Here is a 7,053-nt window from a genome sequence, read left to right as displayed (position 1 = left end):
CCCATTGCCCTGCTGACTTCTGAAGATGCTTGCCCTGCCATTGGCAAATTCATTTCATATCAGGACCTCCCTTCCCCTTTGTCTCACTAGACACATTGAAGCCAAACCTAGGGAAAATGGGAGAACTAACCAGAACAAGTTATGGGTTAGACAATGGATTGACACCCACAGACAGGCTGGTACTGGGTATAAAGCTGGAACCCTCAGAACCTTTCATCAGAACACTCCTGGATTAGTGGACACTCAGAAAAAGGACTGTCCTGTTGTCTGAAGCCTGAAGGAAGACTGAACATGCTTGCCTTGCAACCATGACCCAAAAGTGATTGATCCCTGGCTAAGCTGCAGAGGGTCCGGCTGCTACCTACTTCTGACATGACATGCTGCGCATTCTTTGGTCCTGCCCTTCGCTCACGACCTTTTAGAATGGATTTGATTGCGATCTGCGGGACAATCTTAGACATGCCTCCCGAGATTAGGATGACCACGAATGCACATGAATGCTTCATCTACCAACTTAATGATCAAGAACACTTATTCACTGATATAAAGAGCTCACTACTCTATGAAGTTCCATGGTGGCTTTTTATTCTCAGAGCCCCATCTCTGATGCTATTGTGTGACGGCATTTCATGTGATCCTGGTCAATCTATTTGCCTCGAGGCTTGTACACAAGGTTTTCCACGAGGTTGCCACTCCACTGTGAATGATGGGGTCTCCACTGGGCTATCATCCATCCATTTACAGGATTATCCCCAGGGACCCCTCTCCCCATTTCCAGTCACCTGACGAAGAACCAATGTTTTGCAATTCACCAAACGTGTTTAGATCCCAATGCTCCACATCACCCTGTTCCTTTCTCCTCTCCGTACTACCACAGCCTGCATTTGCCCTGATTTCCTATCTCTGATGGGTCGAATACATCACTGGTAGGCTAACAAACACAAACTGGTAGGCAACGACTTACATATATCACCTCCCCCTTTTTACTCTACACCTACTCGACTCAGGAGAGGGGACTGTGATTATCCAAGACAACAAATATTATTGCTGTATGTTATATGCATTTCTGACGGCAGTTCTGCATTTATACGCTGTAACTTGTGCCTTTTTCTGCTTGAAAATTCAATAAAAAGATTCAAATACAGGACTCAGAAGTGACTCCACGGTTCAGTTGGCTGACCTCCTGTTTGGGCTTCAGAGACACAACATGCTTCCAGAAGCCTTTCCTGCAACTGCCCAGCTGACCAATATCACTGGAACTGCCTGAACCCTGCTGAAAAGCCTCTTCTAGAGCGAGTTCTAACACCAAAAGGTGTCCCGCAAGGTCCCTGGATCTTGGTTTCTGTTACAGTACACTCATTCAACCTTAAAACTGAAAGAACTGGACTCAAAGTGAAAAACCTGAGGTTCTGGTCTTTGTGTATTGTAAAGAAGTGTCCTTGGTCTCATCGTGAATGTGTGTGGACTTTTCAAAAGCCAACCAAGGACCTCACCCGCACGATGCTCTTCACATCAACCGTGGCCTCCCTGCATTTTTAGCCAATGCGAAATCTCCTTGCATGGAATCAGACTAAGTTAGAAGATAAACTTTTCACTGAGATGAACCTTGTCCTTGTGGCTGACCCGCGCTCCATCGTGGTCAGCCTAAACGTTTGACTTTGACCCAGTCCAGTGCGACCAGTTAACCTCGTGCTTTTGGGCATTATTTTTACTTTAGGTTATAAAGTTCTACGTATAGGATTTTTGACAATTTTTTAATTAAAATGTACTCTATTTTGCTAAATTATTTAGTTTTTGTTTGTATTGTTTTTTGAGTGCTGCATAAATACTTTACACTTTGGTGCCGATTACGATCCGGTAAAAAAATTCCCCGTGCGACTCGTATCCGGTCTTTTTACCGTACGAATCGTACAAGTGCCGTACGAACTGGCAATCACGATTCGCATGGTAAAAAGTCCATACGAACCGAATCGGGAATGATTTCCCACACGTCCTCGGGTCGGAAAATGTGTCCGACACGTCCTCGGACGATTTACCGTACAAATGTGAAAGGTGAAGTCCGACCGAGGAATCACAATTCATCCCGTGCGTCCGATGTTACAACCGTATGGAAAAAACACCGTCCACACAGAACTCCCATAGCAACCATGGAGACATGTGCCCGCATACGCGCCCAACACTCCCCCCCCGCCCCCGTATGTCCGAGACGTACCCCCCGTGTATGTACACCCCCACCCGTGTATGTACACCCCAGTACGTTCGAGTCGAACCCCCACCCCTGTACGTGTCGTACCACCGTCTATGTACACCCCAGTACGTTCGAGTCGAACCACCACCCCTGTACGTGTCGTACCACCGTCTATGTACACCCCAGTACGTTCGAGTCGTACCCCCACCCCTGTACGTGTCGTACCACCGTCAATGTACACCCCAGTACGTTCCAGTCGTACCCCCACCCCTGTACGTGTCGTACCACTGTCAATGTACACCCCAGTACGTTCGAGTCGTACCCCCACCCCTGTACGTGTTGTACCACCATCTATGTACACCCCAGTACGTTCGATTCGTACCCCCACCCCTGTACGTGTCCGACCCCCATGTATGTACACCCCAGTACGTTCGAGTCGAACCCCCACCCCTGTACGTGTCGTACCACCGTCTATGTACACCCCAGTACGTTCGAGTCGAACCACCACCCCTGTACGTGTCGTACCACCGTCTATGTACACCCCAGTACGTTCGAGTCGAACCACCACCCCTGTACGTGTCGTACCACCGTCTATGTACACCCCAGTACGTTCGAGTCGAACCACCACCCCTGTACGTGTCATACCACCGTCTATGTACACCCCAGTACGTTCGAGTCGAACCCCCACCACTGTACGTGTCGTACCACCGTCAATGTACACCCCAGTACGTTTGAGTCGTACCCCCACCCCTGTACGTGTCGTACCACCGTCAATGTAAACCCCAGTACGTTCCAGTCGTACCCCCACCCCTGTACGTGTCGTACCACCGTCAATGTACACCCCAGTACATTCCAGTCGTACCCCCACCCCTGTACGTGTCGTACCACCGTCAATGTACACCCCAGTACGTTCCAGTCGTACCCCCACCCCTGTACGTGTCGTACCACCGTCAATGTACACCCCAGTACGTTCCAGTCGTACCCCCACCCCTGTATGTGTCGTACCACCGTCAATGTACACCCCAGTACGTTCGAGTCGTACCCCCACCCCTGTACGTGTTGTACCACCGTCTATGTACACCCCAGTACGTTCGATTCGTACCCCCACCCCTGTACGTGTCCGACCCCCATGTATGTACACCCCAGTACGTTCGAGTCGAACCCCCACCCCTGTACGTGTCGTACCACCGTCTATGTACACCCCAGTACGTTCGAGGCGAACCACCACCCCTGTACGTGTCGTACCACCGTCTATGTACACCCCAGTACGTTCGAGTCGAACCACCACCCCTGTACGTGTCGTACCACCGTCTATGTACACCCCAGTACGTTCGAGTCGAACCACCACCCCTGTACGTGTCGTACCACCGTCTATGTACACCCCAGTACGTTCGAGTCGAACCCCCACCACTGTACGTGTCGTACCACCGTCAATGTACACCCCAGTACGTTTGAGTCGTACCCCCACCCCTGTACGTGTCGTACCACCGTCAATGTAAACCCCAGTACGTTCCAGTCGTACCCCCACCCCTGTACGTGTCGTACCACCGTCAATGTACACCCCAGTACGTTCCAGTCATACCCCCACCCCTGTACGTGTCGTACCACCGTCAATGTACACCCCAGTACGTTCCAGTCGTACCCCCACCCCTGTACGTGTCGTACCACCGTCAATGTACACCCCAGTACGTTCCAGTCGTACCCCCACCCCTGTACGTGTCGTACCACCGTCAATGTACACTCCAGTACGTTCGAGTCGTACCCCCACCCCTGTACGTGTCGTACCACCGTCAATGTACACCCCAGTACGTTCCAGTCGTACCCCCACCCCTGTACGTGTCGTACCACCGTCAATGTACACCCCAGTACATTCCAGTCGTACCCCCACCCCTGTACGTGTCGTACCACCATCAATGTACACCCCAGTACGTTCCAGTCGTACCCCCACCCCTGTACGTGTCGTACCACCGTCAATGTACACCCCAGTACGTTTGAGTCGAACCCCCACCCCTGTACGTGTCGTACCACCGTCTATGTACACCCCAGTACGTTCCCGGTGCATCCCCAACACAACCTCCTAAGTACGGAGCGCACCCCAGGCCCCAACATCACAACCGCATGTACGAGTCGTACCAAGCCACACACAAGGACAGCACCGTACAACCAAATGGCCCATGTACACACCGTACACACGCTCAAAACGCACGTACACAACCAGGACAAAACAAAACAACACAAGAATACACTATTCTAATGGCACAAAGCCACTAAACATGGCCAACAAACACTAAAAAAACACATTCACTGACCTGCAACTGCTAAAAACAAACAGAGGCCCAAAACACCACCACTCCTTATAACACACCCACCCAAACTTCAAACACAGCCACACCCACCCATGGACCAATAAAAAGGGCCCACACACACAAACCATGAGCCTTTGCAACAGACTCACTGCTGCCAGACACCACAGAACCATACTACAAGCCTCACCACACCTTACACTTGCACACCTTCACACAACCACCTCCACAAACACCCCCTCATCACATTCACACACACACACCTGCACAACCACACCCACACACCCACAACCATCCACACACACCCCCCACCATCCACACCCACACCCCTCACCATGCCCACTAACAAGAATCCAAAGTTCAGTAACCGAGAGTTGGAGGTCCTTGTTGATGAAATCCTCAGAGTCGAGCCACAGCTCTTTGGAACATTGGTCAGACAGACCAGCATTGCAGCAAAAACAGCCATGTGGCAGACCATCGTCGATGCTGTGAATGCTGTTGCGGATACCAGAAGGACCAGGCAGGAATGCCAAGCCAGGTGGTACGATCTGCGGAGGAGGGTCCGAGCCAAGATGCTGGAGGAACACAACCAGGCCAACGCCACTGGAGGCGGGCCCTCCCGCAGACCCGTACACTCCCAGCCCTGGGAGGAGAGGGTGATGGCCATACAGCCGGTGGAGGCAGTCGAAGGATTAGGAGGACTCCGAGACCCGGGTGAGTACACGAACAACGCACCTCACATGGGGGGGACCTCATCCACAACCAAAATCACTAACAGGCACGCAACCACCCCAACCTATCGCATGACTCAACCACACTCCATGAACACGCACATGCCACTGCCGCCACCATTCCCCATGCACCCAGCTGGACAATGTCAAGTCACAGGCCACAGAAGACACCAACACATGACACGGTAACCCGGATGGCGGGAGGGTGGGCCCCAAAAATCACATAGTGCAACTCAGAAGCAGACAACAATGCCCTCTGCCCATATGGCCCAGGTCACAGCCAGACAAACAGTGTGTCCCCACACAGGAAAGACTCGCCAGCAAATGGCGGACGCCTTGCATCAACACATGGGGGTGAAGGCACTGTTTTGCACATGACAGCAGCTAATGAACAGCCAACACTGTGAAAGAGTGGCAGCACACACAACCACAGCAGCCGCGCACACACAGACACTACACCCAATGGGTGCCTGGAGATCAGAAACAAACTCACAGCAACAAGCCAAGGGCCATTCAAAGGACTGGAAAAAGTGTGTGTCTAGGAAGCTGGGCTGAGGTGACAGAGGGTGACACACAGAGGGAGGGAGAAGGGGACAGAGAGGGAGGGAGAGGGGGACAGAGAGGGAGGGAGGGGGACAGAGAGGGAGGGAGACACAGGGACACGGACAGAGGGAGGAGGCTGATACACGGAGGGAGGGAGAGGGGGACAGAGAGGGAGGGAGAGGGGGACAGAGGGAGGGAGAGGGGGACAGAGAGGGAGGGAGACACAGGGACTCGGACAGAGGGAGGAGGCTGACACACAGAGGGAGGGAGAGGGGACAGAGAGGGAGGGAGACACAGGAAGACGGACAGAGGGAGGAGGCTGACACACAGAGGGAGGGAGAGGGGGACAGAGAGGGAGGGAGAGGGGGACAGAGAGGGAGGGAGACACAGGGAGAGCAAATCAGCCGTGTGGTGTGTGGGAATGTCTGCTCGTCAGCAGGTAGACTGCGTGCATGTAGCCAAGGGTGGCCAGTGCCAGAACCCCCCCTCTTCACCATGGCAAAACACAGGGCCATGTCACAACCTGTTCACGAGCACAACGACAGCTACCTGCATTATATAAGTGTGTGGATCCACTCCATGTGCACATGTACAGTGCTACACGGAAGGCGCCAATGCATGGCTCGCCACACCTGCCCACTCCACTGCTGACTGCAGTCACACTTGACGCAGCAAGTAAGACTGTGCCACACATAGTTAAAGGGGCCAAAGTGGTGCCCAAGGGACACACCCATGCACAAGTGCACTGTGAGTGGAATGCAAGACAGATCCTAATTCCAAGAGGAAAAGTGCCAACTTTGAAACTGATGAAACATGGATGTTGCATGGACAAAAATTAACATTGTCTCTCTCACACACAGGTCAACGTCGTGGTTCACTCCCCAACACTGGGGGGGAAGACTCACAGGACCCGGATCTGCGGGAGCCCGATCCCACCGGCAGCGACGACTCTCACCACTCTGTGGACGACCCCGACCGACCTGGCACCTCTGGTGTCCAACCACCTGCAGCACCTGCGTCAGGTACAACTGTGCCAACCACCACCCCCACTCCTGCCACATCCCAGGAGACACCCAGGATCCCTGCCCCACCACCACAATGCAGCCAGGCTGGCCAGGAGGGACACGGTGTCCTGGGCACCCAGGAGGAGGCAGGCGACAACGCCAATGCCACCCTTCAGGGGTCCCGGAGACCCGATGTACCCACAAGGGCAGGCCAGGTGCAAGTGGGCAGGGGTGGTGGGAGTGGAGGACGGCGGAGGCGCGAGCCTGACCAGTTGGCTGGGGAA

The sequence above is a fragment of the Triturus cristatus genome, chromosome 8 (genome assembly GCF_964204655.1).
Source record: "Triturus cristatus chromosome 8, aTriCri1.1, whole genome shotgun sequence".
In the NCBI taxonomy this organism is placed as follows: Eukaryota; Metazoa; Chordata; class Amphibia; order Caudata; family Salamandridae; genus Triturus; species Triturus cristatus.
The sequence above is the reverse complement of the archived record's forward strand: the minus strand, read 5'-3'. Positions refer to the sequence as shown.